At 40.9% G+C, this 12,852-nt stretch overlaps 1 protein-coding gene across 1 annotated transcript in view; it reads left to right on the top strand.

The window, feature by feature from the left end:
• Window positions 1-12,852, top strand: part of LOC126102917 (T-box transcription factor mls-1-like) — a 151,987-nt gene that overhangs the window by 131,848 nt on the left and 7,287 nt on the right. The gene's annotated exons all lie outside the window — the stretch shown is intronic.

Below are 12,852 nucleotides of genomic sequence, written 5' to 3'. Positions count from 1 at the left end.
GCAACAAACGCGCAGACGTATTGGGATGATGCAACACTTTTGTTGATATGTGTACCTACCTTGCACTTCATTATAACATCAAATAGTGTCTCGTCCTGGTGACACGCACTCACTGATAAAATGTGATGCTAGTGTATGTAGGCATAAATGAAATCAACAAGCAGTAGAAGTGGACCAACGAAAGAATGAAATAAAGGATTTTATTTCTAACAACTAACAACCTAGACAGCAAATATACCTAACTTCCTTCAATAGAGTTAACTCCGTCTGCAGATTGGAGGTAAGTTAACTCATTGCCCATTCTCCATAGAGATTACATTTCTCTGGCTGTCTATACTTATTAGTCATTCGAGAAGCGAGGCAGAGAGTAATTTGCTTGCATCGATATGCGAGAACCACTCTGATAGAGTGCCAGCATTGTAGTCAATGAGTACGCTCCGGCAGAATGACAAGTAGTTTGCTAAACTCAACTAGTCTCTAACAGGTCATATGAAATAACATGTTGCAGGGCCACTACCATTTAATCAGAGTGGAAAATTTAATTCAACCATATCGGAATTTCCACCTATATCACATCAAGAATGAAGATGGAAATTATACAATTAGAACATCTTCAAAGAAATAGGTAGTTACGATGACTATGGTCTTCATATATCTGAGTATTACTCATAAGCAATTCTTTCTCAATAATAAGAATGTGTTAAGGTATATAAATTGTTAGAATTCATTAGATAATAATTTAACATGTGGCACCTATCTTACTTAAGCTTAATTCAAATCAGAATCTGTAAAAACTTTTTGCTTGCATTCCGTAACTCTGTAGTTGTTGCTTTTACAGTCTTTTGAACTACTTCACAGGGCATTTCTTATATTAAAAGCAATAACATTTGGTACGTTGTAAGTAATTCAAAACCGAAGTAAATAAATAAGTTTGGTCCAAAGCCGAAATAAGTTGCCGTTTAATTTAATTTAAATTCTACTTTCGCGCAAGTTTTGCATTAATTGCTGAAACTTACCCCGACAACTTGAGCTTCAATTAATGCAATTGGTTTTGCAGCGTAATTTCTACAATATTAATGTAATACACTATGGTAGCAACTATTAGACATACGGTGAAGGTGCTTAATTAATTCTAGGCACCAAGTTAACGTTGTATACTGTAAGAACTGCATCTCTTATGAATGCCTGTGGAAATAAACGTTAATTCCATCCTCACGTTCTACTTGATAGCTTCAGATCTCAGCTGTACATTAGCACCTCATTAAAAACGATACATAGCTGAAAATAAATCAAAATCCACGCACCGGCACGCCTATGGGGGCTGTAGGGATTTCGGAGGTTTGCTCCCACACTATGTGATGTCCCATGAGCCTCAAGGCCAAGACTGCGACCTCAAGAATTTCTTTCTCAGATACAGGAGCAGTTAGTCTTACTCTCGTTCGATACTGTACACGACTGGCAAGTTGTACAATCGAAAGTGTAAGCTGTTGGAGCTTAAAAGTTACTGACGAAAATACTTCCAGGATTGGGTGTGACCCACACCCAAACATCTTAAACCTTTTCACCTGACCTTTTTTTTAGACTACATTGTCCAACTGGACATGACGTCCTACCCTAGAACGTCATATGTAACTAAATGATGATTTTTTTTGCTTGTTATTTACGCCATTTGAACCAACAGTCAATGGAACAATATACCCTCCTTCTACATTCTATTACCTTCTGGTTGAGGCCAGTGAATGTAAACATTTTTGCTTCTTACGTAGTTACAAAATATGAGAGACAAACACATTTTTATATTTGTTTCAAGCATAGTGGCTAACTGTCGTATTTTTTAAATTATAAGGTTTGTGTCAGTAGAAAAGGGCTAATTTTCGTTTTTGTAATAATCTCTGTAACAGGATAATTATATCTCGAATTATCACAGTACCGCCTTCTTCTAAAATTTCAGGAGGATCCTCCTGCATTTTTCGGTTTATCGCAACTTAACCCGTTGACATTGTATTTAGAAACCCTAATGGCTGCTGTGAAATCAAACTTAATACACATCAGCTTGTATGATAGCTTTACACATCAGGTAGTATGACTGTTGGGTATGACAGATATCTAAACAGCCGTAATAATCGAAACACTTTTACACTGCCATACCCTTTCATTTCTTTTTCCTCTGCGACTACAGCTTGTCATTTGACGCAATTGGATTTATCCATGGATGGACACGAGCTATTTTTTGCAATATTTCTGGGAACTTCCTTGAAATTAAGTAATTTACAAAATCCGCATATTTTCCAAATTAATTTACGAAGAGCTTAGCAGGACGAGTCCAGTATGACAATGTTGGCCTAGACACATGCACTGATTCGGTTGGGAAAAGTGTCGTAAACCCGTTGTATCCTCTTCTGAGATAAGCTGGCACACAACTGTTTTAACTGCTCTTTGATATCTTGGATAATGGCACTGGGATCGATTTAACGTCCGAGCCGGTTTCACAAATCTTCCGTTGGTGACACATCTTACTGGGCAACGAAGTACCTCAACATCAGGCAGGTATTTCATAGAGACATTTACCATGTGTCGATGAGCATTATCCTGTTGAAAAATGACACCACAACACTGTCGCATGGCAAGTAATTACGCGAGGACACATGATGCTCGTTGTGCCGTCAGAGTTGGCTCAATCCCTATCAGCCATAATCTGAAGTTGTATCCGATGACTCACCACGCTATGGCACTGGGAGCAATACCTCTGCTCCCCTCTGAAACAATGGAAGACTGAGATCTCTCCCCAGGACGCATAGGGCTGTAATTTCCTATTCCGTCTGCTGATAATTTCCGACAAGTAGTGCGCGATGACACACAATGCTGCAAGAGGTGCATCACTTGTTCTCGGATATCAGGTGCAGATGTGAAGAGGTTACGATGTGCTTGGTGTACAATACGGCGGTCTTCCCTTCTGGAGGTCATACGTGCCCGACTGGGACCTTGAAGTGGGTATGCCTGCCCTCACGTTTCCGTGCAGTCCAACATCGGCTCACTCTGACGTCTGAAAGCTCCACAAACCTGGATATTGCACGATTCGACCGTTCGGCCAGATGGAGACCCATAATAAGGCCTTCATCAACGTCGGTTAGGTTCTGATAAGTCTGTCTCACACAAGTACATGCCATCCTCATGTCCACCAGAGTGGTCAATCAACATCTAACAGTTAACAACACTAAACATGAACGACAAATGCATTCTAATGGCTGTTCTATGTCACAGAGAACTGTAACTCCAATCATTTACACACCCGGAAATTCTGTGTACGTGTATGAAGTTACAATAAATCCAACCATATCTCCTAGGTACCTCTTTATTTGTCACATAATGTTATAATATTTCAGTCTGTTGCAAATATTTCTGTCTTGTTAGTGGCCAAGAAATCAAGACCAAGTAGTCTACTCCTTCATAACATATTTCCTTATTTGAAATCAATCCTAAATGTAATTTTCTTGACTGAAACAAAGTTCTGCTTCTGACTCCCCATGGTTCTAGCTTACAACGATTAGTCCTAATCACCCTCTTACGAGGGTGATGTCAAATAGAAAGACGTGCACCAGGTGGCTGAACAACCTCAGACGAGGTCTCCTGGCCAACAGTGGCATACAACCATTCTCTTTACCATTTGACTCTTGCACCCTGACGGTCTTGACAGTTTCATCCATGAGATACTTTGTTGGTGGGATCTGTGCTTATGTTTCAGTAAGTCGGTCTTTTTTCATTCCAGCATACAGGGTGTTACGGGTATAGGTGCAGATATAGTGATAACTGGTACCTTAATATGTAAGCACTTCAGTTTGTAAGATGTTTTTTCTCAGTGTCTGACAGTCTTCCTGCAAACAGTCTCTTAATGTACTATCTAATATTTTCAGCACAGCGGTATCAGTGTCACGAAGTGGACTACGCCTGTCACTATAGACACTCCCATTTTGCATCCAAGCATCTACACTTCAGTACCTGACCCTCTTTTGCCAAGTGTACTTGAAAGTACTAACCAAACTAGAAACATACTACTCGTGATATCTATAATTATTAATCTGCAAATGAAGTAAGTACTGATGTAACATTGCTCAGTGCACTGTCCTCAATCATCAATACAAATATCTTCACTTATATCCCTAAGACTCTGTATAATGCACAAAGTCATTTTTAACTTCATTTTCACTTGAGTTAACAGGAATTACTGTCTCAGATATGAGGCGGGCGGCGTAATGGCCTTCGTTGAACGATTCACTAAAGTGATTGTTGGCACCGCTGACCATTTCTTATTCTGCCAGTCTCTGGATAGCTGTCGCTGTAACCCGTAATTGTAACATATTCGTTTTTCTTCAGAGTCCTGCTTGTGACTTGGTTTCCTGCAATTGTTAAAAATACGACGCTCTCGTCTTCGGCCGTCGTTATGGTGTTTCTTAATGCTTTCTCGAAGCCAACTGATACTTGTAACATTTCCTGAAAGGTCTTAAAATGTACCAATCTCTGTACAAACCGCGAATGAGCGTGTCCAATGCCCCCAGTTCAGATTTTAAGTAGTGAACCCATGATCCTGACTGTTTAAGGAACTAAACTCCCACGTATGAAACGTCATAATCGTTAGTTATGTATCGCACAATGATATGAGGGTCACTCCAAAAGAAATGCACACTATTTTTTTAAATTCATCTTTTATTCTACATGTTTGAAAGTTTTACAGTGTGTAGATACATCCTTTAGGAACAATATTTTCATTTCTCCACATAATTTTCATCCCTCTCAACTGCCTTACTCCATTTTGGAACCAGCGCCTGTATACCCACACTGTAAAATACTGGATCAACCTGTTGGAGCCACTGTCTGGCAGCGTGCACAAGGGAGTCATCATCTTCAAACTTTGTTCCACGAAGAGAGTCTTTCAGTTTCCCAAAGAGATGATAGTTACATGGAGCCAGGTGAGGACTGTAAGGTGTTTCAGTGTTGTCCATCCAAGTTTTGTCATCGCTTCCATGGTTTTTTGACTGACATGTGGCCGTGCTTTGTCGTGCAACAGTAAAACATCTTGCTTTTGCCGATGTGGTCGAACACGACTCAGTCGAGCTTGAAGTTTCTTCAGTGTCGCCACATATGCATCAGAATTTATGGTCGTTGCACTTGGCATGATGTGGTCATCAGTCCCCTGGAACTTAGAACTACTTAAACCTAACTAACCTAAGGACATCACACACACCCATGCCCGAGGCAGGATTCGAACCTGCGACCGTAGCAGCAGCGCGGCTCCGGACTGGAGCGCCTAGAACCGCACGGCCACCGCGGCCGGCAGAGTGTAGTGGTTGCGCCCGCTGACATTCCAGTAAGATGCAGCGACTTCTGACAAGCATGAAACAGTCTACTTGCCGACTCGCTTGGAAGATGATTCCCTTTTTTCTTTAATTTTCATTTCATAATCTCTCTTTACATTCCACTGATAGTATTTTTTAGATTGCCCATGATAAAGTGGTTCCCTCCAGTTTAACTAGAGTGGTAAAATTTGTCACCTCAGCAGAATTCAGAAAAGTGTTTAAATCCATCACTGCCTTCCTTACCAAAAGTCAAGCGAGATGGCCTGCGTTCTAGCGTAGAACAGCCTTATTACTACTACTCCGGACTGTAGCACTGTTATATAGCTGCCTCGCCGTCACAATCTCGGGTCACCATCACACACTCCTGTACGTCATCAGAACCGTAAGACATCCCACCTTTCTCCCGCTAATGATACGGCTCTTGCAGACCAAAGCAGAAACTTTCTGCGTAATGCAAATACTTCAACCCAACAAGGAGTCACAAGAGAGTTGAACGCCTCACTGTACTTGTCTTAAGTGTTTCACTTTCGCATATCCACGGAAACACTTTTTAATTATTCGAAGTTTCTGAAAAAATTAACTATGCAAATTTATTCTTCACTTCAAATGAAAACTATTTTTAAATATTTTGAGGTCACAAATCAATATGAAAATAACGGTACCGGTAATACAGAAAACAATGAAGCTTAAGTTTGCATTCCTCAATGCCGTAGATGCGTGTCGATGCTACTGCTGTATGAACGAGTACTTGCAAGGACTTCCGTTAACGAAATTTCTCTCTAAAGCATACGGCCAGTCGTTCTTTTAGTAGTGTTTTAACTACGAAACTTCCCGGGGCTAATAACACACTATTTGTCGCTATATTAATGACAGTTATTTAAAACCAGTCACTAATAATCTGTATGCAGAGTGTCTCCGCAGTTTTGAATGAAATTATCCTCACTGGCTGTGACATACTTTTTATTAAAAGTCACGACCGGTTTCGCCTCAACTGAATACGAATCCTCCGGTGAAAAGACTCTTATTAACAAGTCACCGCCTTGCCTGCTGCCGCTCAACCGCCTTCCTGCTTGTGGCACTGATCTGCTATCCCCTTCATTTTAATTGTGGACTACCGCTATTGGCGCGCTATTTGTGTACAACTTGACTTGAATGATGGGGAGTGGCACTATGGGAGTTACCTTACGGTGATGCCTTTTTAAAAAGAATCTTTCTCACCTGAGGATGCGTCTTGAGTTGTCGCGAAACCGCTCGTGACTTTTAATAAAAAGTATTCTACAGCCAGTGCGCATCATTTCTTTCAAAATGTGGAAATTTGGCTGCGGTTTGCCCCAGTTTAAAATATGTCTTCTGTAATACAGTGGTTCAGTATTTCAAATGGTTCAAATGGCTCTGAGCATTATGGGACTTAACATCTGAGGTCATCAGTCCCCTAGAACTTAGAACTACTTAAACCTAACTAACCTAAGGACATCCATGCCCGAGGCAGGATTCGAACCTGCGACCGTAGCAGTCGCGCGGTTCCGGACTGAAGCGCCCAGAACCGCTCGGCCACCGCGGCAGGCTAGTGTTCAAAATAATGTTTTCAGAAAGTAAGAGCACTCAAAGAACGGAGTCTTTTACTTTGTATTTTACATTACTGATTCTTTCCGCAACACAAAGATCAAAAGTCCTTTTCTGACACAACAGTACACTAGGAACTTACAATGAGTATTACACAAGAATTCCTCCAGATAATTCAATCTTGTATATACTGTTGTTCTGCAGAAATCTTCTTATTGTCATCTGTACATTTTGGAGCCAAGTAGTCATTTTACTACACGATTAATACTGATTGTTGCTGAGATACTGCAAGCACTATGGTTGATAGTAGAGCTCTACATTAATAACGGCATCCTGCGAAAAGACGAGTATCGTCTTATTATGTTTGTTGTGGTTTGGCGAAGAGCTTCTATCAGAAAGCTGCGAAGAATGTACTAAATGACCAAAATTGCCCGCTCAACGCATGCCATATTACGAGTAACATGACTAACAGGACACAACACGCCGCTTAGCACTTTCCTTGTTTCTTTCTGAGAAAAGTTTTGCGGCAAACCAAACAACCGTCGTACTGCTATCTCTCCTTCCCAAGAACTCATCGCTCGACGTTAAAGTACATAGCCCCGTAAAAAAAGCCTTTTTGCTCCATTACCTCTGTAGATAAGAAATTTCCCGGTATAATCTATCACTAAAGTCATTTTTTCTTAGCACAGTTATTTGTCTAAATCTTGTCTCAGTCTCCTGCTCTATTTACGAAATATGGAGAGAGTCCAAGATACGTGTGGCATCCGGAATGTTAGAGGTTCTCCTTCATAATTCGAAAGCTCTACTATTAATTATAACAATAATAATTATTATTATTAGACCTTAAATTAGGAGCAAGACTAAATTATTTCAAACTAGTATGGAGCCTTATTGAAGACAAGACTGACATCACTGGAACACTATAATTAAACCTCCACCTACAACTTTTGTGTTGTACGAATAACATGAGCCCACATGTATGAACCGCCGAGAGCGACGACTGCGTTAATTTTTTTATCGTGAATGAAGATCTTAGATTAACTTATTTTTCAATTGCCTTTACTAGAAATGCGTAAGACAAAGCACGCACTGTGATATCAGTGTGTCGTGTGATCAGCCAGTCAGGCACACCGACAGTCGCCGATCCTTCTGTGGATGGCTGTCAACACCTGGCTTTGTAAGGACAAGGCGGAACTCTACAGAAGACTGTAAACGCGTCACCCCTCATTCAGTGTAACCAGTTTCCCAAAACTGAAATGAAGTTCTCGCATTCAAACTGAGATCATCTCACAAAACCATCAGGACTGCGTTTTTTCCCGATCAACAATACTGAAAAGACGTTGTGCCAGCAATCCCCACACTTTTGTGTCGGTCTGAGAACGGACCGTGTGGTACCATCAGATTAGGCTTCGATGATGGAAAGAGGGGCAGGGGATAGGCGGTAGAGCAGGCAACCTCTGGCCATGGCTCCCTCCGCATTGGACCCGCAATCATCACCTCTACCGCAGGACACCTCATTCGATGGCCTTGGAGCATTCTATTGGCGGCTCGATCAGCTCACCTTTATCTTTCCCATTCACTTTTTACACTAGCCTTAAATCGCCTATCACAACTGTGACCAACAGTAAAACCCTAAAGATGTTGACTGCCAGACTACTGAGATAATGGACTGGATGTCGCTTCTCTATCGGTAGTCTTTTGATTCGTTGTCTCAGCGACAGTTCCTCGAGCAACTGCTTTCGTTTCGCAAAGCTAGAATTGCTAATCAACTGAGGATTGTCCGATAAGAATAACATGGCACGTTATTCTGAATCGGAGCTATGCACAGACACGTAACTATTTTTGAGTGTTCGTAGGGAAGTGGAATAACCAGACCTACGTTCCTGGTGAATAATGTTGATTGCAACGTCAGGCATTTTTGAGAATACCTGATTATGTGTGAGAAGGTTCTATTGCGGTAATATGCAGTCAAATTTCACAAATATTACTCTGGTGTAAAGACTGGCTGTCTCCTAAAACAGAAAAATCCAAAGTATTGTGTATCGAAAACATCTTCGTGGTATTTGACTGCATTCTTAAGTCATAACTGGGTCAGCCATTTTGTACAAATAACTGGAGTAAAACTGCATGGCGACAACAAAATGAACGAATACATATGCCTCGTCGTGAGTACAGGAAATGAGACTTCGGTTCTTTGATACGACACTGGAAAGCAACAGTTTCTCCATGGAAGACGCTCCTGAAAAAACGCTTTTATCACCCATACTGCAATACTGCATAAGGGTGTGGAAATCGTAGAAAATTGCACTAACTGTGGATATTGAATGTTTTCAAAGGTGATCAAGTATGCTGCTCACCGGTGTCTTTGACTCCTAGTGGGTATACAGAAATTTTGAAAAATCTTGTCTGGTACACTTTGTAAGGACGAAACTTTGTCTATCACGGAAACCAAGCAGCCATTCGTTCTACACTTGGTGAGTGGAAAGATAAAAAAGTCAGTTTGACTATGCTAAAATGACAGTTAATTCCGTGCTTTGAAGAGTAAACAAAAATTTCGGTGTTCTCAGTAGAATTATGTCTCCCAGGTTAAGACCGTTGTGACCGATTAATGCTGCTCAACTAATATTAGTACTAATGCAACTACAAATACGCTTATCGCTGAACAACAAAAAATTACGTTAGTCCTAATATTGTGTAATACATTGACTGCTGCGACTCACCGTGCCCAGTGGACTGGGTTTCTGTACATCAGATACTCAAATCATAAAAAGTTCCCGTCACAGCAACTCGCTCGAGACAGCAAGATTGTTTGGATGTTGACTTGGAGTTCTAGCGCATTCATCCATGTTATTACAAACAGTTACGGTTTTAACACTGTGGCGTTAGGAATGAGCGTCATCAAAGACAGTAGGACAGTGTTTCGCTTGCCGTTAAGATAAGAGCTAGCGGCAGAACATCGTCATCTAACGGCCCATTGTCGCCGTTATGATTGAGGTTACGTTTTACTTACAACACAGAGCGTGTTCCCCCCCCCCCCCCCCCCCCCCAGCAGAAACGGCCCCAGGTCAGCACAGAGACTTGTGCAATTCGCACGATATCTTGCTTACAGTTCAACAGAGGAAATGGAAAATGAAATGTTCGAAGTGCCAAATCTGACATGTTTTTTCTGTTTGTAGCCTACATAGTTGATTTGTATCCAAAAAACTGAGAAGGTATTCTGATGCCACTGAATTATGCTGCTCACGCATCACTACAAAATAATAACGAGACTCACACTAGAAAATAAATACTTTATTAAGAGCATTCTAAGTGCCATACCACGAAACTTATTGCTCGTAAGTGCCAAGAAGGAAGTTTCTGCAGACTGATTATTGTAAGGAAGAAAACAGCAACCAGTCACTGTCAATAATGTAATTTATTTACACAAATAGCGTCGTTACCGCTTTCGAACCGAAAGACTTATTTTCAGACGGCTCTTCAGAATTTATACTACATTTTTTGTTGTTTGCATTAACCATTGGCTGTTTTTTAACCAACAGCTAATGAAAACAACAAATGTAACGTAACAGTGAACAACCGTCTGAAGATGAGCCTTTCGATTCGAAAACGGTAACGTCTCTAATTGTGTAGATGTTGTTGTTGTTATGGTCTTCAGTCCTGAGACTGGTTTGATGCAGCTCTCCATGCTACTCTATCCTGTGCAAGCTTCTTCATCTCCCAGTACCTACTGCAACCTACATCCTTCTGAATCTGCTTAGTGTATTTATCTCTTGGTCTCCCCCTACGATTTTTACCCTCCATGCTGCCTTCCAATACTAAATTGGTGATCCCTTGATGCCTCAGAACATGTCCTACCAACCGATCCCTTCTTCTGGTCAAGTTGTGCCACAAACTTCTCTTCTCCCCAATCCTATTCAATACTTCCTCATTAGTTATGTGATCTACCCATCTAATCTTCAGCATTCTTCTGTAGCACCACATTTCGAAAGCTTCTATTCTCCTCTTGTCCAAACTATTTACCGTCCATGTTTCACTTCCATACATGGCTACACTCCATACAAATACTTTCAGAAATGACTTCCTGACACTTAAATCTATACCCGATGTTAACAAATTTCTCTTCTTCAGAAACGCTTTCCTTGCCATTGCCAGTCTACATTTTATATCGTCTCTACTTCGACCATCATCAGTTATTTTGCTCCCCAAATAGCAAAACTCCTTTACTACTTTAAGTGTCTCATTTCCTAATCTAATACCCTCAACATCACCTGACTTAATTCGACTACATTCCATTATCCTCGTTTTGCTTTTGTTGATGTTCGTCTTATATCCTCCCTTCAAGACACCATCCATTCCATTCAACTGCTCTTCCAAGTCCTTTGCTGTCTCTGACAGAATTACAATGTCATCGGCGAACCTCAACGTTTTTATTTCTTCTCCATGGATTTTAATACCTACTCCGAATTTTTCTTTTGTTTCCTTTACTGCTTGCTCAATATACAGATTGAATAACATCGGGGAGAGGCTACAACCCTGTCTTACTCCCTTCCCAACCACTGCTTCCCTTTCATGTCCCTCGACTCTTATAACTGCCATCTGGTTTCTGTACAAATTGTAAATAGCCTTTCGCTCCCTGTATTTTACCCCTGCCACCTTTAGAATTTGAAAGAGAGTATTCCAGTCAACATTGTCAAAAGCTTTCTCTAAGTCTACAAATGCTAGAAACGTAGGTTTGCCTTTCCTTAATCTTTCTTCTAAGATAAGTCGTAAGGTCAGTATTGCCTCACGTGTTCCAACATTTCTACGGAATCCAAACTGATCTTCCCCGAGGTCGGCTTCTACCAGTTTTTCCATTCGTCTGTAAAGAATTAGTGTTAGTATTTTGCAGCTGTGGCTTATTAAACTGATAGTTCGGTAATTTTCACATCTGTCAACACCTGCTTTCTTTGGGATTGGAATTATTATATTCTTCTTGAAGTCTGAGGGTATTTCGCCTGTTTCATACATCTTGCTCACCAGATGGTAGAGTTTTGTCAGGACTGGCTCTCCCAAGGCCGTCAGTAGTTCCAATGGAATGTTGTCTACTCCGGGGGCCTTGTTTCGACTCAAGTCTTTCAGTGCTCTGTCAAACTCTTCACGCAGTATCGTATCTCCCATTTCGTCTTCATCTACATCCTCTTCCATTTCCATAATATTGTCCTCAAGTTCATCGCCCTTGTATAGACCCTCTATATACTCCTTCCACCTTTCTGCATTCCCTTCTTTGCTTAGAACTGGGTTTCCATCTGAGCTATTGATGTTCATACAAGTGGTTCTCTTATCTCCAAAGGTCTCTTTAATTTTCCTGTAGGCAGTATCTATCTTACCCCTAGTGAGATAAGCCTCTACATCCTTACATTTGTCCTCAAGCCATCCCTGCTTAGCCATTTTGCACTTCCTGTCGATCTCATTTTTGAGACGTTTGTATTCCTTTTTGCCTGCTTCACTTACTGCATTTTTATATTTTCTCCTTTCATCAATTAAATTCAATATTTCTTCTGTTATCCAAGGATTTCTACTAGCCCTCGTCTTTTTACCTACTTGATCCTCTGCTGCCTTCACTACTTCATCCCTCAAAGCTACCCATTCTTCTTCTACTGTATTTCTTTCCCCCATTCCTGTCAATTGTTCCCTTATGCTCTCCCTGAAACTCTGTACAACCTCTGGTTCTTTCAGTTTATCCAGGTCCCATCTCCTTAAATTCCCACCTTTTTGCAGTTTCTTCAGTTTTAATCTACAGGTTATAACCAATAGATTGTGGTCAGAGTCCACATCTGCCCCTGGAAATGTTTTACAATTTAAAACCTGGTTCCTAAATCTCTGTCTTACCATTATATAATCTATCTGATACCTTTTAGTATCTCCAGGGTTCTTCCATGTATACAACCTTCTATCATGA

The sequence above is a fragment of the Schistocerca cancellata genome, chromosome 1, assembly GCF_023864275.1.
Source record: "Schistocerca cancellata isolate TAMUIC-IGC-003103 chromosome 1, iqSchCanc2.1, whole genome shotgun sequence".
Lineage (NCBI taxonomy): Eukaryota > Metazoa > Arthropoda > Insecta > Orthoptera > Acrididae > Schistocerca > Schistocerca cancellata.
The sequence above is the reverse complement of the archived record's forward strand: the minus strand, read 5'-3'. Positions and strand labels throughout refer to the sequence as shown.